The sequence below is a fragment of the Dasypus novemcinctus genome, chromosome X, assembly GCF_030445035.2.
Source record: "Dasypus novemcinctus isolate mDasNov1 chromosome X, mDasNov1.1.hap2, whole genome shotgun sequence".
Classification (NCBI taxonomy): Eukaryota; Metazoa; Chordata; class Mammalia; order Cingulata; family Dasypodidae; genus Dasypus; species Dasypus novemcinctus.
Window position 1 is genome coordinate 164,533,494 of NC_080704.1, and position 23,816 is coordinate 164,557,309.

The window sequence follows — 23,816 nt, forward strand, 5'->3', positions numbered from 1 at the left end:
AATTTGACAGCTTAATGCAACCAAGTTTACTTTTTTGTGCATATAAATTCTGGTGTGTGTTAGCAGGCACTCTCTGCTATCAGGTGGCCCAAAGATCCAGGCTGCTTCCTTCTTGCAGTACACCATCACAATGTGTGGTCACCATGTTTACTGCTAAATGGAAGTGGAAGCATGGGAATGGCATTCTGGATCCTTCCTTACTACAAGTGAAATGGCAACGTAGTCTACTCATGGGCCCAGGGACAAGAGGAAGACAAGATGTGAAGGAGCACTTGTAGGCTCTCCCATAAATGGTTACATACCAGGTGCTTAATAAAAAGCAACTATTAGAATGTGTTATAGCAATACGACTTTCTGTTTCTTGGAGGGGTTTCTGATAAAGCCACACCTTATTGAAAGTCTCCAGGTGTCCCAAATGCTTAGCACGTGACAGGTACTTTCAAATGCAGAATCACAACTAAAGTTCAAAGGATCCTGTAAATCTTAGCAAGGAAGCTTCATGCTTTTTCATTCAATACCAGTTTTTAGCAATGCCCTTTGCAAAAACCTCTATAATCCCAGGAAGCTGAGAATTTTCTCCTTAAGTTTAATGTATGGTCAAAATCTTAACTTCTTAGTTTCTACTGCCCTCCACATGATTGCACAAGCCACGACACCTATACAGGTGCCCTCCTACATACTGCAAACCAGAATTTCCTGTGTGGTATGTACACAGACAAAACACATTGGAAGGATAGAAATATTTTCTCTTTTAATAGGAGCTAGCATGTCCACCAAGGAATCCTTGTTCATCTCCTAGGAGGACTACAGCATTTGGGGAATTCGGACTCCACAGATATTTGCTTACACATCAATTTCTATGGTCTTTGCTCATGTACAAATTATGAGGGGGATTTTGGATTTTGATCACTTAGGTAAGGCTATTTATCTGGGTATGTGTTCACTGGCCAGTTTCAAAGAAGACATCCCATTAGCACCCGAATTCAAATATCAGCATGGTTTTAAAATTCTCTAACTTCATGTTTATATCCCAAGAATTAGTAAAGTCTGTGACAAATAAAACTCTACTGAGATCTCTTTTAGAAAACACTTTGAGGTATGATGAAGATGCCTGGGTGGTGGGGAATACCAGGTACTGAAATGTCACTGTCCAAAGTGAAACTGAGAGATGGGGCAGCCAGGGCACTTCTTTAGGGAGTAAGAATGCTCTATGCCAAGGGGAGGACTGGTAATTTTGGGCTTTGCAACTGGGAGTGGGGTGCAGATTTCAGAGGAGGTAGTGACAAGCCGGTCACTTCCAACTTTGTCATTTACTAGGCATATGATCTTGAGCAAATTGCTTAGTGCTATGAGCCTTAGGTTCTTCATCTGTGAAGTGGGTTTTATATAACTCATCTTGTGAGGCTGTTGGAATGTATATTATGTATGTAAAGCACCTGCATAGCACCTGGCATACACTGGATCTTCAATGATTGGCAGTTGTTCCTAATTTTGACCTCACATTGAACTGCCCTCCTCTCTGGGAAAGGTTTTTTGTTTTTCAGAACATCTTATAGAATATGCAGCTCAATGAAACATGAACTATCAAAGCAGTCAAAAATGCTGCTTCATAAATAAAACTCAGTATTTAACCTCTTAGGGGGTATATTATTTAATTCGTACATGACAGAGTCTTGCTCAGCTAGATAAAATACAAAGATTCTAGAATTTGAATCAAGGACCTATTCCTACTCTCCCTTCCAGCTGCTCCTGCGTACAAAGCACTATTTCCATTCATTTCAACCCTAACAACAATCTAGCCCTTGCTTAGAGTTGGCCAGATTACCCTCAAGATGACCTTATTAAAATGTTATTTCAATGGAGTGGGGTCTGCCTCTTCCAGGTCAGGGAAATTCATGTCAGCCTAGTGGCTTCTGGACATCACTTCAAGGGAGTATTGCTGTTGTCAGGAAGACTTGCAGATGATGTTTATAGAACACCTAATTTCTGTATTGTGAACTGAACTGGGACAAGAGTGCATACTTACCCTAGGAGGAGATTCCCATCTGGGTTAGCCACAATCCAAAAGCAACTGCCAAGAGAAGTTTTCCATTCCAGGCTTTTCTTCTTTCACCTCTAAATCACACCATCTGAGAGTGGCCCCTGCCATCCCCCAAATTAACTTAAAAGTAACTCCCACAGAAGGAATTTCAGTTTCCTAAAGCCACAAATTACCTTGGCTCATGACATTTACACTTGACTGCTCTCACCCAGGGCTCCCAACTCCTCACTCCTTCTTTTATGTTTTCTTAGGGTCTTAGAGGATATCTCACTTATCTGATTGCTGCGCCCAGACAGTATATCATGCTATGGGCAGTGGGCATATCTTGCTTATCCTATCCCCCACTAATACCGTGCCTTCCAAAGAGTGGATTTTCAATTAATAGTTGAGAAATAAATGACTCAATGAGTAAGTGCACTCATTTATTAAGATTTAATTTCTATTTTTAAACTTTTAATATGTTTTATTTAATTGAATATATATATATATCCAAACTATTACCATTTAAATCTGTAAATAATTAAAAAATATTTGTGAGATATTTTATACTCTTTTTTTTCATACTAATTCTTCACAATGGAGTGTGGATTTTACATATACAGCACATGTTAATTTGAAGTAGCTACATTCAAAGTGCTCTGTAGCTACATGTGGCTAATGGTTGCTGTGTTGGACAGTGCATATCTAGATAATACTTGCCGTTAGCTTTAGCATGTGTCATACTGCTAAATTCAGAATTTCTCCTGCATTCTTGAGTAAGTCAAGCAAATACAGGCATTTAATTTTCAATTTTATAGAAAGGCAGAATAAAAGGGATATGGGAATCAAAAAATAATCGTCTTTTCTTTTTCCCTCTATTTTGCTGCTGAGCCCTTTCACATTACTAAGGAAATTCTTATTGCTATGCCATATTAACTTGTTCCATATCACAAAAATGAGATGGAATATTTTCCAATTTGTTTTACAAATAGCAAAACTTTTACTCTTAAAATAGTTTAACAGCAATAAATTTGTTACATTCCTTAATCAACAAAGATACCGATGCTAATTAAACCTGCTATTAAAGGGAAAAACACTTGAAAAATACCAAAAAAGAAAATGAAGATAAACCTTTAAGTCATTAATATAGAGAGCAACACAAATATTTTATGGACTGTGCTAACTCTAGCCCCACTTTGGTCCTTTATAACTTAGAACATTGACTACTTCAAACATAAGAGTGAAGAATGTCCCTCAGTCTTCAATGGGAACAGAAGCTTCTGGACAGGGCACCGGAACTTTCACTGGGCATGGCAGTAGTATCATCTGTGTCAGCAATTCTGGCCTGGGCTATCTCTTCCTCATCTTTCAAAGCATCCTCATACCAGATTGGAAAGTATCTGGGAGTAGCATCATTGATTCTGGCCAAAAATTCCCAGACCTTAATCTTGTTGGTTTCAGCATGGGCTCTTGGACTCCACAGGAACTCAAAGCATGCAGGATCACTGCCAGGCACCTGCTGGTATTCCAGGTACTTTTCCTAAACCAAATTTTTGGTGATGTGCTTCCTGGGCTCACCATAGATGAAATGATCCTTCCTGCCAAACCCCCCTGTAGCATTCAGCACCTTCCAGATCTCCTCTTCAGGGGTGCAGTTTCCTTCCATGAAGATCATGCTCAGGATAAATATCAGGATGCCAGTCTTGGGCAAGCCCCTGTCATCACTCATCATCCCATCATAGGTGAGGTCTAGTGTGTTGTCAAAGACATATAAGTGGCCAGTGGCATCTGCTTCCTTCACATCAATGCCAAAAACAAGCTCTGTGCACTCATAGGCTTCTTTGAGGATCATGGGGAAGTGGTCCTTGTAATTTTTGATGACCATCTTCAGCATTTCTTGCTTTGTGATGGGCTCCTTTGTTCAATACTTAAGGAGCAGGGACTGCACCAAATCAGCAACTTTTTCATCTAGGGCATCTCTGAGCAAGGATTCAGTGTCTGCCAGGACCTTCCAGGTTCTCAGTATTTCATCTTCTTCACTACTTGTGCTCTCATCTGGTGTGCTTGATGAAGTGGAGATAGAGGAGGTTCTCTGAAGACTCGGGGGAGTACTTGGTGTTCTGGCAGCAGTCACCTCCTTAGGGGAGTCCGGTATGAAAGGAGATGGAGAGGAGTGAGAAGATGAGACCTCTTCCTCCCAAGTCTCATTAATAAGTCCATCTATCATGCACTGTGTCTCAATTTGGGCCTGAAGGTCTTCTTCAAGCATGCAGCATGGAAGCTTTGGCAAGCGAGGCATGATGATTCTTGTCAGGGCAGCAGTAGGAGTGTGGAAAGGAGGGTGGGTGATGGATGCCTGTAGGCCTAGGGGAGAGAGGGAAAATGTGAGCTGACTCAGTTGGGAATCTCAACCTCTGTGGCTCTGACAAAGGCCAACTTACAGGTTTTCTCTTTAGATGGTCTTTGAGGGCTCCACAGGTCCCCTGTTCTCCAGTTCAGCCTGCCTCTAGAAACCAGAAGGAGGAAGTGAGAGAGCTCCTCAGGCTCTGAGGATGACAGGATGACTGAGATTATGTACTGTGAGGTCCTCTATGTTTTGGGGTGAGGGGTGGCTGTGGTAGACATTCAGGGGTTTCACCTTAACTCCTAGGTGTGCCTGGGCCTTCTCCACTAGGTTGATCTGAAAACAGGTGTCTCAGACCAGGACTTTCTGTTCTTGGTTCTTGAGACCCTGTAAGAATTGATGGGGGCTCTTCAGACTGCAGTCTGCAAACACAGTCCTGGTAGCCTCCCAATATAGAAAGGAGAGACAGGGCTGGACGCTGCAAGGTCCTCACTATTCTCGGGTGGATGGTCCCCTTAGTGCTCACTTGGCAGGGCCTTGGCCCAACCTTTCTGCTGACCTGAAGCAAAAGTCTCAGAGAAAAAGCTGACATTCCTGAGACCAAAGAAGAGGAAGTGAGGGGGAATGACATCAAACTACTCTGTCCCATTTCATCCCAGAGCTAAGACCAGCGGGAGGATGGGGCAGAAGTCCCATCTTTTCTGGTGTGGGGAGTCCCCTCAGTTATCACATTGACATCTGGAAAGGCCTGAGACTCCTCCCTCTACTGATCTGACTTCAGCCTCCTCAGAGAAAAGGCATCATTTCTCTTAGACCATTAAGAAAGGAGTGGAGCACACCATATCTTGCCATCAAGTCCAGGCCCTTCTAGAACTCTCATCAAGAGCAGTGTAGAGGGAAACGGACTTGGCCCAGTGGTTAGGGTGTCCGTCTACCACATGGGAGGTCCGCAGTTCAAACCCCGGGTCTCCTTGACCCATGTGGAGCTGGCTCATGTGCAGTGCTGATGCGCACAAGGAGTGCCGTGCCACGCAGGGGTGTCCCCCACGTAGGGGAGCCCCATGCGCAAGGACTGCGCCCCATAAGGAGAGCTGCCCAGCGCGAAAGAAAGTGCAGCCTGCCCAGGAATGGCGCCGCCCACACTTCCCGTACCGCTGACTAAAACAGAAGCAGACAAAGAAACAAGACGCAGCAAATAGACACAAAGAACAGACAACTGGGGGAGGGGGGGGGGAATTAAATAAATAAATAAATCTTAAAAAAAACAACACACACACACACAAAAGTAATGTGTGTCAACATTACCCTTAAAAAAAAAAAAAGAGCAGTGTAGAGTTGGGATCCCATCTATCCTAGCTTGGGGATTCCTCTCAGTCCTCACTCAGAGTCCTTACCTTGACTCCCTGCAGACCCTGCAATGACTCCTTGTGGTGACCTGATGTTGATTCCTCTGCTGACTGACTGTTGTCTGCTTAGATCAAGGTCCTCACCTTCCTGAGACTCCGAGACAAAAGCAAAGACATGCCACATCTGGCTCGTGCTCCCCGGCATGTCCCCAGCACTGACAGGAGGTTCTGAGTCCCATCAGTTCTGGGGTGGTTGGTACCTTTAATTCTCTCACAGGATATTCAGCTTTACTTCTTTCAGGGGTAGAGCCACCCCCTCTTGCTGACCTGATATCATCCTCTGAGACTAAGACCTATCCTCCCTGAAATGCCCCCAATCACTTGGCAGAAGTGAGAGGCACCACATCTGGTCACATCTGTCTTGGTCCTCCCACGGCTGAGAGCAAGTTGAATTCTTTGAGTACCCTTCTTTTTCATGGTGAGAGGTACCTTCAATTTTCAGCAAGGATCCTTATCTTGAATCCTTGCAGGGGTGGCCAGGTACTACCACCTTCAGTTGTAGAGTCTAGAGACTCCTCATTCCCCCTTTAAATTTCTCTCCTTAACTCTTGTCAGGGCCTATGCCCCTCCCATCTGCTGACCTGAGGATGTACCTTGAATCCAAGCCCCTCATCTCTATGAGACTGCAGGTGAGAAAGTGAAGGGAGGGGTAACTCTGATTAAAAGCCCTTCCCAAGGCCCACTGCAATGGCAGGTTGCTGTGGATTCCCATTTCTTCAGGATGGGAAGTCCCCTATATCCTCCCTCAGAGTCCTCACCTTGAAGCCTGGCAAGGCCTGGGAACCGTCCCTTTGCCAATGTTGAGTTCCCCACTTCAGAATAATACACTCGCCTCCTTAACACCCCCAGACAGAAGACAGGAAACATCACATCTGGCCATCCCCTGCTTGGACCCTCACAATAGGCACAGAGGCAGAGCTAGAATTTTCCAGAGCCTTTGTTTCCTGGGGTGAGAAGGGACTTCAGTCTTAAATGTATAGATATTTACTCTGGATATGGCCTGAAGCGCCTCCTTGCTGCTCATGTAGGGATTCCACTCAGACTGAGACCCCTGAAGAGGAAGTGAAAGGGGAGGGTATGTCTGAATGAGAATCTTGACCGAGACTCCCCAGGGCTGACAGAATGGACAGATTTTATCGGTGCCTCCACTTTGCCTGGATGTTAAACCCCTTTAGTACTAGCTCAGTTTTCTCACCTTGATGTCTGGCAGGGTCTGGCACCCCGCCTCTGCTGACCTGAGTCTGCCCGCCTCAGACGAAACCACACATCCTTCAGACCCCAAGACGTAAGTCAGGGAGAACCACATACAGGGCCCTACTGGGGAACAAAACTAGGGACAGATTTCTGCGGGTCCCTCTAGATGGTGGTGGGAAGACCTCTCACTGAAGACCTGAGTCCTTCTCCCTCAGGCGAAGCCTCACCTCCCTCAGACTCCAAGATGCAAGTCAGGAAAAATCACATCCAGGGACCCCTCCCAGGGACATTCCAGGACTGACAGGACAGGTGGGTTTCTGTGGCCCCAATATATCTGGGGTCAGAAGCCCCCTAATCCTCTCTCACCTTGATGCCTGGCAGGGCCTGGGACTTCTTCCTCTGCAACCTGAATCTGCCCCTTCAGACAAAGGCTCACTTCCCTCAGACCCTGAGGCCCAAGTCAGGGAACATCACACCCGGAGACCCTATCAGCGGACGTTATAGGGTTGGATAGCAAGGGCTAATTTTTCTGGGGGTCCCCTCAGCATCACTTAAGGGTCCTCATCTTGATACCTGACAGGGCCTGGGATTCCTCCCTCGGCTGACCCGAGTCCGGCCCCTTCAAACAAACCTCTCTTCCCTCTGACCCCAAGGTGGAAGTCAGGTACAACACATCCAGGGACCTAGCCTGGGTCCCCCCAGGGCTGTCAGCAAGGGTATTGGGGACAGGTGGATTCTATGGGGGCCCCTGTGTTCTGGGGGGGAGTGTCTCAGACATCCGCAATATAGTCATCTTTATTTCTAACAGGTCATGGAGCCCCACCTTTCTGCTGATCTGAGGATGGTTCCCTCAGGCCACAGCCTTCATCTCCATGAGGCATCCGAACTAGGAGTGAGGGGAGGAGGAGCCTCTGACTGACAATTCTGCCTGTGACCTCCCAAAGCCGACAGTAGGGGCCGGCTTCAGTGGTGCCCGCTCTTTGTAGGGGTGGGACGCTCCCTTAGTTTTCTCTCCAAGTCCTCACCTTGACGCCTGGCAGAGCCTCGAACCCCTCCTTGGGCTGACTTCAGTCCGGCCCTCTCAGACAGAAGTCAGGTAACACCATACCCAGGAACTCGACCTTGGACCTCCTTGGTGTAAAGGACCATTTTCTCTGGAGTCTGTCATTGTAGATACTGTCAATCTTTCCTGACGGTCTTTACCTCAAATCCTGACAGGGCCTGAGACCTCTCCCTGTGATTATCTGAATCATTGCTCAGAGGAAGCCTTACTTCCCTCAGAAGCCCATGTCAGAAGTCACGAATCAATTCTCGGGGGCCCTGCCTGGGGCCTCTCAGGGCACAAAGAAGAGACAGGGCTGCCTAGGGTAGGAGGACCTTCAGTCTTCCCTCATTTTTCTCACTTTCACACTTCGCAGAAACTGGGTCCCCTCCCATCTCTGACCTGAAGACTGGCTTCACGGACCAGGACCCTCACCTCTTAGACCATCTAGACAGATGTCATAAACTCCATATCCAGCCACAAGGTCCTGCATCTCCCAGGGCTGATAGCAGGTAGGGAACCGCATTCTATGTGGTCGTGTCTATCTGGGGTGGGAGGAGCCCCCCTTCAGGGTCCTCGCCTTGATGTCTGGCAGAGCCTGGACCCTCTCCCATTTCCTACATGAGTTTGTCCTTCACTGACAATAGCCCTCACCTCCATGAGACACCTGAACACGAAATGACAGGGCTGAGAGGGGAAGGGAGTTCCACTTAAGATTCTTTCGTGGGTTTATGCAGACTGACATCAGGTACAGGCGAATTATTTTGCATGTGCTTATACTGTTGTTCCAGACCTGTTTTTGAAAATACTGCTCTTTCCTCATTGAATGTTCTTGGTACTCCTGTTGAAAATCAACCGACCATAGACGGGGGTTTATTTCTCGACTTGCCATTTATTTCATTTGCAAGCCTAATTTCCCTGCACGGACTCCTCAGGAAATTGTAGAATAGAAATGGTGGAACTGGACATCTCTTTGTTGTTTGTTTTTTTGTTGTTGTAGGGAGAATACATCCTGTCTTTCACCATTAAGTATAAGTTTAGCTGTTAATTTTGTGTAGATGATTTTATCAGGTTGAGAAGCTTCCCTTCTACTCCTAGTTTGTTCAGTGTTTTTGTCAAGAAAAGGAATTGGATTTTGTCAAACACTTCTTATGTGAACACTTTTTATGTGTCTATTGAGATAATCATGTGTAATTTCGTTTTATTCCATTAATATGATGTTACTTTGATTAACTTTTGTATGGTGGGCCAACCTTTCATTCCTGGGATAAGCCACACTTGGTCATATTGTATAATACTTCTCATTTATCTCCTGAATTTTTGTTTGCTAGAAAATTGTAAAGGATTTTGTGTCTATATTAATAAGGGATAATGGTTGTTAGTTTTTATTTTCTGTGATGTCTTCATCTGTTTTTGGAGTCTGGCAAATATTGGACTAATAGCATGAATTGGAAAGTATTCTCTCTTCATCTGTTTTTTTTTTTTTTCTTCATGGTCTTAGAGCAAATTTATTTGAGGTTGGTATTCTGTGAGAATTCTCCAATATGAGAATTTCATGGCCTAGCTGTGTCACACCAGCTTCCAAATGTCACCTGCTATTCTTTCTTTTTTTTTTAGGTTTTACTTTTTTTGTCTTTATTTTTTCAATATTACATTAAAAAATATGAGGTCCCCATATACCCCCCACTCCCCTCACTCCAGTCTTCCCCCCATAACAACAATCTCCTCCATCATCATGAGACATTCATTGCATTTGGTGAATACATCTCTGAGCACCGTTGCACCTCATGGTCAATGGTCCACACCATAGCCCACACTCTCCCACAGTCCACCCAGTGGGTCATGGGAGGACATACAATGTCCGGAAACTGTCCCTGCAGCACCACCCAGGACAACTCAAAGTCCTGAAAACACCCCCACTTCTCATCTCTTCCTCCCACTCCCTACCCCTAGCAGCCACCATGGCCACTTTTTCCACATCAATGCCACATTTTCTTCGATTACTAATCACAATAGTTCATGAATAGAAGAATTTGTGAAGGATTGGCATTGATTCTTCTTCTGTTTGGTAAAATTTACCAGTGAAGCAGTCTGTTTGAGGGTTTTTGTTTATGAGAGATTTTTCAATTACTAATTTAAATGTAAAATTTTTAGATGTCAATTGTCATTTTTTATTTATTCTTGAATCAGTTTTGTTAGTTTATGTCTTTTTATGAATATTTCCATTTCCCCCAGGTTATCTAATTTTTAGCAATCAAATATTCATAGTATGTCAATATAATCATTTTTATTTAATTTAAGTTGGTAATAGTGTTTCCTCCTTCATGCCTAATTTGCTGAATTGAGTCTTTGCATTCTTCTTGGTCTGGTTAAAGTATTCTGTTTCTTTGAAATTTTCAAAGAATACATCTTGGAATTGTTGATATTTCTTTATTTTTTTTACTCACTATTTAATGTTTTATCCTTTCATTTTTATTATTTCCTTCCTACTGCTTGCTCATGGTTTAGGTTTTTCTTCTTTTTTATAGTCTTAAGGTGGAAAGTTACTTTATTGAGTTGTGATTTTTCCTCTTTATTTTAGATTTTTTATTTATTTTTGGTTTACTTTATTTATTTATCCCCCCTTCCCCCAGATGCTTTACTCCTCTCTCTATTCATTGTTTGTTTGCTTGCCTTCTCTAGGAGGCACTGGGAACCCAAACTGGGACCTCCCACATGAAAGGTGAGTGCCCAACGGGCTGAGCCACATCTGCTTCCCACGGGCTACTGCATCTTCTAGCTCTGTTGGGTCAAGAGGTAGCATCTAGCTCTGTTGCATCCAGACGCAGAGTCTGCTTGTCTTCTTTTAGGAGGACTGGGGCCTGAACCCAGGACCTCCCATGTGGGAGTCAGGCATCCAAGTGGTTGAACCACATCTGTTTTCCTTTCCTCTTTCTTAATAGATATATTTACAGCTATAAAATTCCATCTCAATTGTTTTAGCTAAATCTAATAAGTTTTTACAAGTTGTGTTTTTCTTTTTATTCATCACATCCTTTGTGAATTCCTCTTTTCCACATTGTATATTATATTCATTTCCTAGAGCTGCTGTACCACATTATCACAACCTGGGTGGCTTATAAAACTGCAACTTTATTCTTTCATAGTTCTGGAGGCTAGAAGTACAAAATCAAGGTGTTAGCAGGGCCATACTCCTGACTTTCTTGCTTATTCTAGCTTCTGATGGTTGCCAGTAATTCTTGGCTTTCCTTGGCGTGCAGATGCATCACTCCAATTTTTGCCTCTGTTCTTACATCATGTTTTCCCTGTGTACCCAAAATTCCCCCTTCTTATAAAGACACCGGTCATTGGAATAGGGCTCACCCAAATCCAGTATGACCCTCATCCTAAATTAATTGCATCCTCCAAGATCCTATTTCTAAATAAGATCACATTCACAAGTACTTGAAGTGAAGACTTGAACATATCATTTTGGGAAACACAATGCAACTCACAATAGGTATTTAGAAGTATTTTTAAAATTTCCAAAAATTTGTGAATTTCCAAATTTTCCTTACATTATAGAATTCTAATTTCATTCCATTGTGGCTGGAATACATGTTTTGTATGATTTTAATCTATTGAGGCATTTTTAATATCCTAGCACATTATCTATCCTGATAATTTTCCATGTGCTCTTGAGAAGAATATAAATTCTTTCTTTGGTAGATTGGGTATCTGTAGATGTATGCTATGTCTAGTTATTTTACAGTGTTCAGTACTTCTGTTTTCTTGTTGATCTTCTTTCTCATTATTCTATATATTATTAGAATTGGTTTTCAACAAATGTCCTTGGGGAAAAGACTTTTTCTCCTGAATAAGCACAAGTCAGGTCAAAAAAAGACAGTCTAAGAAAACATTCTTCCAGGAAACCACCAGATGGTACAAATAATGAAAATTCTCTAGGACTGGGGCTTTGGAAGAGCTCCAACCCTATTTGTCTCCATCCTCATGGCTTCAGGATGTTGGATTCCATGGTGATTGTAGGCTGTTGGTTTTCATGGCTACTGTGGAGCTAAAGAATGCGGACATGGGAATAAGGCAAGTAAGGATGCCATTAAACTCACTGTTTTTACCTAGATTTTTCCATTTTTATTTAATAAACACTCTCTGGATTGCTGCAAGCATTTTGTTGTCTTCTAGCATCCTGAAAAAATGATTCTGAGCATTTTTGCCTGAATATCATTGCTTTTAGGGAACAAAGGATTTTCAGAGGTCTTTTGTCCTCCATTTTCCCTCACATGACTCTATTTTAATTTTTAAAAGAGGAACATTACATGCTTCCTTTGGAATCCTGCATTGAAGTCATTGTCCCTTAGATTTATGCACAGGGTTTACATTTGGCCAAGATTTTGATTTGTACTCTGTAAAATTGAAGCACCTTAGAACAAAGCCTCTCCTACAGAGTCACCAGAGTCATTCTTCTGTGAGGGTAAAGTAGAAAAATGACCAAAATTTCTCTTTTTTTCTTGTTTTCCTTCTTTTTCTTTTTCTTCTTCACTACTTCACATAAAAAATACATGACTGGGAGTAGGAGTAGCTCAGTGGTTGAACACCTCCTTCCAATGTACTAGGTCCCAATTTCCTTCCCCAGTACCTCCTAAAAAATACATGACTATTGTAACCAGTTGGTGAAATACCTGTAAGAACAATAACTAATATTAAGATCTCAATCCCATGATGTATCATTTACTCTATGCCCTTACATTTTTTTTTTACCATGTATCTCCATTGTCTTAACCTGCTTAGGGTTCAAAAATAGTCACCATTTTCTTATTCTTAGAATTAAAACTGGTTGACCTTTTAACTGCTGATACTTTTGGTATTACCTCATAATAACTGGTTCTATACAGTGCAAGGTGTCCATGGCCTCTTGCAGTGTTCGTTGAGAACCATTCACAGTTCCTCAGAAGTGTCCCAAGAAGTTACAAAAAAATAAATAAATAAATAAATAAATAAATAAATAAATAAATAAATAAAATAGGTTTACACACACAGGAAAAAAATAAAATAAAATAAAAGTAACAAATGAAAAAAAAAATCTACCATCTCAACCCCAGTGGTTGGATTTGGAAGTAGAACCAGCTCGATTTGAAATAACCAAATTAGAATTCCCGGCATTGAGCCACAATCTCTACTTCAAATTTCCCTATTCTCATATTGGGTTGGTTTTCATCCTAATTTGAGTTTTGGGAAGATGAAATTTCAATTCAACTGATTTTTAGGCATCAAAAACAATTTGAGTGAGAAAATTCAACCAATATCTAAAAATATATGTAAATTATATTTTAGGAGTCCTATAAAACAGAAAAAACATTGAAGGCAACAATTAAGATGTTTAAAGACAGAAAGTAAGTAGAGGAGAAAATAAAGAAGGAGCGGGAATGATTGTGACTTTTGGACTTCTGAGCAGGCAGGAAAGAGAACAGACGAACACCAAGCAAAGTCTTTGAAGCCTTGGCTGGCCTTCCCAGATCTTGTGTGCGATATCACCTCTATCACTATCCTTTGAAATGTTTATTAGAAGATTATTCACCTTTCCAGCTTCTTAAGGACTTTTTCTCCTTAGTTTGAAGGGTTTCTGTGAGTTTTGAGACTAAGCCTATAACAGACTTAAAATATTCTAACTTCTTTTTGTTGTTTTTGCGTTGTTTCTGTTGATAGGAGGGTTGGAGGTAGATGACTCTTAGAGTTTGAACCAGTTTGTTTCTTAAAGTCACTTCCTCTGAGAGCTGCATTAACTTCCCAAGACATTTGCTCACTTTTACCTCCCTAACCCGTGCTTGCATTGCACTGAGGTTATACTCTATAGTTCTTACTACCATTTAGAAATTACCGGTAGAGTTACTAGACTATAAAATTCTCTAGGACTGTGGTTGTATTTGTTCTTATTTTCCTAAGACAATGTTTGACATATTGAATGAATTCAGTAAGTAATTGTTGAATGACTCTGTCATTGATTAATCAACATAAGGAATGGAATTATGAAAGATATTACCTTCACTTTGACATACCATTGTCAAAATATGGCTCTTCTGCTTCCTAGAAATAAAATTCAATTGAAATGCACATCTAGTTGGTTAACTTCTGTTACTTCTTGCTGTTATTTTAAAAAAATTGCAAAAGTCAAAATCTTGGAACCTGATGCAATGTAATGGAAATATATAAAAGGCATAGAAAGACCATAATTGACAATCTAGTTTGAAACCAAGCTAAACTGTACTTTATGTTAATGAAAGAAAAGAAAGAGCAGACTCCAAGTTTAGAAGGGTAAGCTATGTGAAATGGAAGGAAAACCAAAGTAGCTATATATAGACTCTTTAATTGTAATAGCTATTGAATTATTCATCATTATAAACTTGTTGATATCTTTCAAATATTCCTTTATTAACAGTTTATTCTTAAGTGTTTCACAATTAGTTAAGCGTTAGATGGTTGGCTTATTGACAAAGATTTCTGAAATATCTGGAAAAGGTGATGAATAGGAGGGAGTAAGATATTCCAAGTACATAAAAATTGTTCTTATCTCCCTTAGCTGTATCATATTGAACAGTGTGCAGTTTTACTCCTAAAAGAAAAAAAAACACCCCGTATCTATTAGTAGTCACATAACAGTCCCTCTATCCTTAACCCTCCATAAATAACTGTTCATCCATTTCTGTAATTATAAACTTTCTTGTATAGAAAGGAATCAAATAATATGTAGTATTTTGTGTCTGTTTTCTTTTCCTTAGCATGATTCCTTTTTTCCTACCATTGATGGGTTAATATTAATATATTATTAGTTCTATAATCCATAGTTTGTTTAGTTGCATTTTCACCCAAATATCACCATTTTGTTAACATCTTGTAACATAATGTACATTTGTTGTAAGCATTCTTATATTTGCACCATTAACTATACTCATTGTCCACAAGAGAGTTTGCTATGTTCTACAGTCCCATGCTTCATCCTTTAGCTTTCCTTCTAGTTATATACACGACTGTAAACTTTCCCTTTCAACCACTATTGTGCCCATTTATTAGCACTGCAAATTACAATTACTAAATTGTGCTATCATCTCTATCCATTTCCAAATATTTCCAAACAACCCTTTTACAAATTCTTCATAATTAAGCCTCAGCTTTTCATTCTCTATATTCATTCTATCTTCTGGTGACCTATATTCTAACTATTAAATCCCTGAGTTTGCTAATTATAATTGGATAATAAGAGTGAAATCATTCAATATTTGCCCTTTTGTGTCTGGCTTGCTTCACTCAACCTGTTGTCCTCAAGGTTCATCCAGGTTGTCATATGGCTTACGACTTCATTTCTTGTTATATCTGAATAATATTCAATACTATGTATATACCATGATTTGTTTATCCATTCATTGGTTGATGGGCACCTGATTGTTTCCATCATTTGGCAACTGTGAATATTGCCACTATGAACATTGGTGTGCAGATGTTTGTTCGTGTCCCTGTTCTCATTTTTCTGGGTATATACTTAGTAGTGGGACTGCCAGATCACATGGCAGGTCTCTAACTTCTTTAGGAGCCAGTAAACAGTCTTCCACTGCAGATGCACCAATTCTATGTTTCTACCAACAGTGAATAAATATTTCTATATCTTCACATACTCTCCCAACACTTTTAGTTTTATGTTTTTGTAATAATTGCCATTCTAATGGATGTGAAATGATATCTCATTGTAGTTTTGATTTGCATTTCCCTAATAACTTGTGATGTGGAACATTTTTTCATGTGTTATTTTACTATCTGTATTTCATCTTGGGAAAAATGTTCATTGTCCATTTTTTAATCATATTATTTGTCTTTTTATTATTGAGTTGTAGAATACCTTTGTATATCATGGATATTAAGCCTTTATCAAAGATCTGATTTCCAAATACTTTATCTCTTTGAGTAGGCTACCTTTTCTCACCTTCTTGACAAAGTCTTATCAAGCACAAAAGTCTTTAATTTTAAGGAGGTTCCAATTTATCTGATTTTTCTTTCATTATTTGCTCTTTGGGTGTAATGATTAAGAACACACCTCCTATCACCAAATCTCAAAGATGCTTTCCCATATTATCTTCCAGTAGTTTTATAGTCCTGGTTTTTATTTTTAGGTCTTTGATCCATTTTGAGTTGATTTTTGTCTGGAGAGTGAGATGGGGTAGTCTTTCATTCTTCTCTTTACAGGTATCCAGTTCTCCCTGTACCATTTTTTGAAGAGACTGCTTGTCCCAGTGAGTGGCCTTGGTAGCCTTGTCAAAAATCAATTGACCATAGAGGTGAGGGCCTATTTCTGAACTCTCGGTTTGATTCCATTAATCAATGCTTCTATCTTTATGCCAACACCATGCTGTTTTTACCACTCTAGATATGCAATATGCTTTAAGGTGGTGAAGTGTATGACTTTTATTTATTTTTTCTTGAGTAATTGCTCTAGCTAGACCTTCCAGCCCAATGTTGAATAACAGTGTTCACAGTGGCCATCCTTGTCTTGTTCCTGATCTTAGAGAGAAAGTTTTCAGCCTTTCCCCAATGAGTACAATTCTGGCAGTGGGATTTTCATATATGTTCTGTTTCATGTTGAGGAATTTTCCTTCTACTCCTATATTTCAAGTACTTTTTTTTTATCAAGAAAGGATGACAGATTTTTTTTAATACCTTTTCTGCATCAATTGAGATGATCATGTGGTTTTTCTTCTTTAATTTTGTTAATGTGATGTATTACATTAATTCATTTGCATTGAATCTCTCTTCCATAATCATATTTTGGATTTGATTTGCAAGTAGTTTGTTGAGAATTTTTGCATCTGTATTCATTGGAGATATTGGCCTGTTATTTTCTTTTCCTGTAGTATCTTTATTTGGCTTTGGTACTAGGGTGAAGTTAGCATCTTAAAATGAGTTTAGGAATTTCCCTCCTCCTCATTTTTTTGGAAAAAAATTTGAGCAGGATTAGTATTAGTTTTTCTCAAAATGATTGTTCAATTTACCTGTGAATCCATCTGGTTCTGGACTTTTCTTTGTTGGGAAGTCTTTGATGAGTGCTTCAATCTCTTTACTTGTTTCTGGTTTACTGAAGTCTTGTATTTCTTCTGGAGTCAGTGTATGTTGTTAGTTCATTTCTAGGAATTTATTCTTTTCATCTAGGTTGTCTAATTTGTATGTATACAGTTTTCATAATATCCTCTTATGATCCTTTGTATTTCTGTGGGGTCCTTAGTTATGCCTCCCCTTTCATTTCTGATTTTATTGATTTGCTTTTCTCTTTTTTTGTTTTTGTTAGACTAGCTTAGTGTTCGTTGATTTCATTGACCTTCTTAAAGAACCAACTTTTCATTTTGTGATTCTTCCTTTTTTTTTTGTTCTCAAATTTTTATTTATTTCTGCTCTAATCTTTGTTGTTTCTTTCCTTCTGCTTGCTTTGGGATTAGTTTGCTGTTATTTTTCTCATTTCTCCAGGTGTTCATTTTGGTCTTTGATTTTAACTTTTTATTCCTTTTTAATATAAGTGTTTAGTTGTGTTTGGTCCATCGTGTAAGTTTTAATATGTTATGGTCTCAATTTCATTTGTCTCCAGATATTTATTGATTTTTCTGTCAAAATTTTCTTTGGCCCGATAATTGTTTGAGTGTGTTATTTAGCCTCTCTATATTTGTGAATTTTCCTATTCCTCAAATATTATTGATTTCAAGTTTCATTACATTATGATCAGAAAAAGTACTTTGTATAATTTCAATCTTTTTAAATTTATTGAGGTCTGTTTTGTAAACCAACATGCAGTCTATCCTTGAGAAAGAGCCATGAGCACTTGAGAAGTTGTATCATGCTTATTTGAGGTGCAACAATTTGGAGTGTAATGTTCTCTTATGTGTGTTAGGTCTAGCTGGTTTACCATATGTTGCTCAAGTTCTGTTTCCTTGTTGATCTTCTGTCTAATTCTATCTATCTGGAGTATTTATTGACGTCTCCAACTATTATTTTAGAATTGTCTATTTCTCTCTTCAGTTTTGTGAGTTTTAGTTTCCTGTAATTTGGGGCACCCTTGTTAGGTGCAAAGATATTTATGATTTTTATTTCTTCCTGATTAATTGCCCCTTTTATTAATAAATAATGTCCTTGTGTATCTCTTATAATATTTTTGCATTTAAAGTCTGTTTTATCGATATTTGTATAGCTTCCCCTCCTTTTTATTCCCTTTGGTTACTGTTTTCGTGAAATATCTTTTTCCAACCTCTCACTTTCAGTCTTTTTTTATCTGTCTAAGGTGAGTCTCTTTTACACAACATATGGATGACTCATGTTTTTTATCCATTCTGTCAGCCTGTGTTTTTTGTTTGTGAAATTTAATTCTTTAACATTCAATGTCATTACTGTGAGGACATTACTTATTGGACAATTTTATCCTTTGGCTTTCATATGTCTAGCAGTTTGATATTACTGATGAATTCCAAAAAGAAATATTGGATTATGTTTGTAAACTGATCTTTTCCTCTGAACATATTAGATTATATTGGATTCATAGGTTTATATAATTAAGTAATTATGTAATCCTCTTGTGCCAGTCCGGCATTGAGTCCTTACCCTTTGGTTGGTGGGGACTCACAGATAAAAGGTATGGCAAAGGACAGAGTTAAGTGTTCTTAATGTTGGAGTTTTTGATGTTGGAATTTGATGCTGAAGCCTTAAGCTGGAGCCCCAGGAAGTAAGCTCAAAGAGGAAACAAAAGCAAGCCCCAGGAAGAGAGAAACCAGAGCCTAGGGAAAAAAAAAAGCCTAAGGAAGGGAGGAACCCCGGAATCCGGAAACCTTGCAGATGTCGGCAGCCATCTTGCTCCTGCACATGGAAATAGACTTTGGTAAGGGAAATTACTTATGCTTTATGGCCTGGTATCTGTAAGCTCCTACCCCAAGTAAATACCTTTAATAAAAACCAACCGATTTCTTTTATTTTGCATCAGCACCCCTTTAGCTGACTAATACATATCATATCTTCTTTTTGTCTGTTTTTTACCTTTTTGGTTACCTTTTATGATAATCCTCATTTCTAGCTCTCCTCCAAGTCTCTTTCTCCCATATTTTCCTTTCACGCTTCAGAACCCCCTAATGGGGAATTCTTTTTCTTGTAAAGCTGGTCTCTTGTTTATGAACCCTCTTAGTTTCTGTTTTTCTATAAATATTTTAAACTCACTTTCATTTTTGATGGACAGTTTTGCCACATAGCGCATTCTTGGTTTGCATGTTTTATATATTTAATAAACTTTATTTTAGAGAAGTTTTAGATTACAGAAAAGTTACGTTGAAAGTATAAGGAATTCCTATATAACCTACCACCTCCCCCTTCCATATTTTCCCCTATTAATAACATCTTACATTATAAGGAATGGTACACCGTTATAGTTGATGCAACAATACTGAATCCTTGCTACTAACCAAGGTCTATAGTTTACAGTATGGTTTACACTTTGTGCTATACAGTTTTAGAGGTTTTGAAAAATGTTTAACGGCCTATATCCATCATTGCAATATGTATAGAACAATTTCAATGCCCTGAAAATGCCCTGTGTTTAGCCTTTTCCTCCCCTCCTCAAATTCGAACCTCTGGTAACCACTTTCTTTATATCAGTGTTACAGATTCTTCCATTACCACATGCTAATAATTACAATAACAATAAGTCTACTTTGTCTGTGGTTTTGGCTGACAGTTTTTCTTTTTCAGTCTCTTAAATATACCACACTACTGTCTTCTCACTTCAATATTTTCTTATAAGAAATCTGTACTAAGATTTATTAAACTTCCGTTGTGCATGATAGATCACTTTTCTCTTGCTGCTTTCAGAATTCTCTCTTTATCTTTGGCATTTGAAATTCTGTTATGTATATGTCTCAGAGTAGGTCTATTCAAATGTTTTCTGCTTGGAGTACATTGTGCTTCTTGGACATATATTTTCAGGTTTTTAATCAGATTTGGAAATTTTTTAGCCATCATTTCCTCAAATATTCTTCCTGCTCCTTTTCCCTTTGCTTCTCCCACTGAAACTCCTATGACCCGTATATTGGCGTACTTTGTGCTGTCATTTGATTCCCAGAGCCCCTGCCCAATTTTGTCCCTTTTTTATTCTATTCGTTCGTCTGTCTTTTTCCAAGTCAGATGTTCTAATTTTCTGATTCTTTTTTTCTGCCATTTCAACTTCATTGTTATATGCCTTTAATGTATTTTTATTCTCACCCATTGTGTCTTCCATTACAATAAATTGTTATTTTTCTGTTCAAGCTTTCTAATTCTTCTTTGTACTCACCTCGTGTCTTCCTAATGTCTTTTATCTCTTTAGCTTTATTTTTCTTCAACTCCTTGAATTGATTTAGGGGATTGTTTGGAATATTATTGAATAGTTGTTTCAAATCCTGTGTCTCATCTGGTATTTTAATTTGTTCTTTTGGGCCATATCTTCTTGTTTTTAAATATGGCTTGTAATTTCTTACTGATGTCTTCTTCTAGATATCAGCTTATTAAAGTGAGTTTATTTTGATGGTCTGTTTCTTTCTCTTGCCTAGAATTTTATAGTTGACAGGCTTTGTGTTTTGGCTCTTATTTGATTCTGAGTTCAATTTATTATAGTCTTTAAAATTGTCCCTTTTTTATCAAAACAGGGACAGGGACCCACTAATGGTGTGTAGGTCACTTCCCCAGGGTCTTGGAGAGGAACAAAATAAGGATGCCAAAATTTTTCTTCTATTTTTTTTTTCCTGGCATTTAACAGATGGTGTTCTTTGGCAAACCTTTTCACACAACTCTAGGGTGGGATTGTATTTACTCCATTCACTACCGGGGGGGGGGGGCAATGATGAATCAATGTATTGGTGAGTTCCTCCATTGGGCAGCTATTCAGAGCCAGGTTTCACAGTTCAAACTTGCAATCAGAAGTCATGCTCCTCCTGTGTTTGCACCCTCCCTTCTCCCAGGGAGGAAAAAATCGCTACTCCTCTCTGAGTCAGCAGCAGCCCGTCTTGGTCAGTAGGGAAGATGTTTGAAAAAGCAGGACATTTTTAGCTCTCTGCTGGTTCCTGGGTGGAAACCTTGGCATGGCAGCACATGGCTGGAAAAGCTGGAAACTGTGGGACCCAGTAATCCAGATTCTCCAGTCAAAGGCTAGATTATCAGTGGTCTGTGTCTTACCTTCACCCTGTTTCTGGGGAATGGGACCACACTGCTCTCTGTTTGCAGTTGCATGCCAGGGACTGGCAATCTGAAGCTGTCTGCAATGAGAATAAGTGTTGGGTACCAGCAGCACCCACATTAGCCTGTATTAATCACAAATCCTCACTGCAGTTTCTCTGTCTCTTCACTTAGCTCTTTCCTGAATAATGCCCAGCACTTTCCTGGTCTCCTGAGCCCTGGAACAGTTGTTATGGACAGTTTCTGCCATAAGCCCTGTAACTTTCTAATCTTTCATCTTCCCAGAAATCTATGGCCATGACCAGAGATGTCCCAGAATCTTGGGCACTTCCCCCACAGGTCCTGTGGGGACTAAGCTCGTGTCCTCACTGTGGAGGCAGTGCACAGCCCAGGGGCATGAACCCTGTTGTGCAGTTTTTAACTATCTCTTTACTTATTGTTATTTATTCTTATTTCATTCTGAAACTTAAAATAGGAGGATTTCTGATTCTTAAACCATAGAGGAAAAGCTACTTTGGTTTTTTTTTCTTGAGGAAATTTTTACTCAAGTTTAGCTTTAATGTACTGCATGTGTAAACTCATAGTACTTATGGCTCTGAAAGCTGACTGTTGTTCATGAAAAATCTTTTGTGTTCTAGGAAAATGGTTGAAAGAGGAAAAGCAAAGAGTAAGTATGGACACCGATGACATTGGTAAAATATGTGTTGTGAAATAAATCTGCCAATTTGCAATCTTTTGAATTTAATAAAGCTAATAATTACTACTGAGATCCAGGGTAAATGTATGTGTCTATGTGTGCATGTGTGAGAGTTTATCGAGGGTGGAGTAGTGCACTAAGCTTTCTTAGGAGATACATTACATACATACATACATATATATACATATATATCTATATATATATGTATATATATGAAATATAGGTTTCATAATCTAATTAAAGTCATCAGGACATAAGAGTTTTTTTTTTTAACTTGGGTTGACAGTTTTGTGTTCAGACAAAATTCCTTTCAATGCTATGAATAACATGTATCACTTTGCTTCCAATCTTACACATTTTTTATTCTATGTAGCATTTGATATTACTGAGAACTTTTCTTCTCCCTTCCGATGAATTCCACAGTACTGCAGTCTCTTAATCTTTCTCTTATCTCTCTGATAGCTCCTTCTCAGGCTCTATCCATGGCTTCTCCAATATCTCCTAGATATCACTTAGAAGAAAAACTGGAAAAATTACAAGTATGTGGAAATTAAACAGCACTCAAACAACCAATGTGTTGAAGAAGAAATCACGAGGGAAATTAAAAATTACTTAGAAATGAATGAAAATGAAAACACAATATGCCAAAACTTATGGGGCATAGCCAAGGCAGTTTTCAAAGGGAAATTTATATTACCAATCAATAATCTTACTTCATATCTTGAGGTACTAGAAAAATAAGAGTCAAGTAATCTCGAAATGAGCAGACAGGAGGAAACAATAAAGATCAAAGCAGAGATAAATGAAATAGAGAATAAAAATTCATTTGAGAGAAACAGAAAAACTAAAAATAAGTTCTATGAAAAACTTAATATAATAGAAAAGCCTTTAGCTAGACTGGCAAAGAAAAAAAAAGGAAAAGGGAAAAATTTTTTATATCAGAAATGAAAATGGTTACATCATTTCTCACTGTACAGAAATAAACATAAAATTATTAAAAGAGACTATTATGAGCAATCGTATGCCAACAAACTAGATAATCTAGAAGAAATGGAAAAAATCTAAAAATGCATAAATTACTAAAACTGAATCAATAAGAAATGAGACCCTCAACAGACCTATTAAAAAGTACAGAAATTTAATCAATAATAGAAAGCCTTCATCTAAAGAAAAGTCCAGGGCTAGATAGTACAAAATTCTTTCATATAATTAAAGAAGAATTAATGCTGATCCTTTTCACTCTTCCAAAAAAATTCAAGAGGAGGAAACACTTCCTAATTCATTTTATAAGACCAGCATTACCTTTATACCAAGTCTGATAAAGACATCACACACACACACAAATTATAGGCCAAGTTCTCTTATAAACATTGATGGAAAATTCCTTAACAAATTATTAGCAAAGCAAACCAAACAGCATATTAAAAAGAAATGTACATACTGTAACCAAGTGAGATTTATCCCAGGAATGCAAGGTTTGTTCAATATATGAAAATGTATAAATATAGTATGCCACATAAATTCAACAAAGGGGGAAAAACAACATCATATTGCAATAGATGTGGAAAAGGCATTTGAAAGAAAAACCAGCACCAATTTCTTATAAAAACATCCAGGAAACTAGGTGTAGTGGTTTGCAGCTGTATGTATGACAGAAAAGTATGTTCCTAAATTAATCCATTCCTGTGGGGTAGACTCATTGAAGCCGAGGAAGTGTTGTATTCCTCTAGGTTCTTGGCTACGTTGCATAAAAGAATTTAAGAGCACGCCACTTTATTTGGGCCAGAAAAAGGAATTTATTGAGAAGTGGGGAAAATAACAGAGTTTGGTGAGAAATGGGAGAGGAAGGAAATATGTACCGAGATTTGATGTGGGCTCCTTTAGGCAGAGAGATCTGT

General features: G+C 39.0%; 1 pseudogene; it reads right to left on the reverse strand.

Annotated features, from left to right (window-relative positions):
• Positions 1 to 3,281: 3,281 nt before the first annotated feature.
• LOC101443588 (melanoma-associated antigen 10-like) lies at positions 3,282 to 5,915 on the reverse strand (annotated as a pseudogene).
• Positions 5,916 to 23,816: the final 17,901 nt, after the last annotated feature.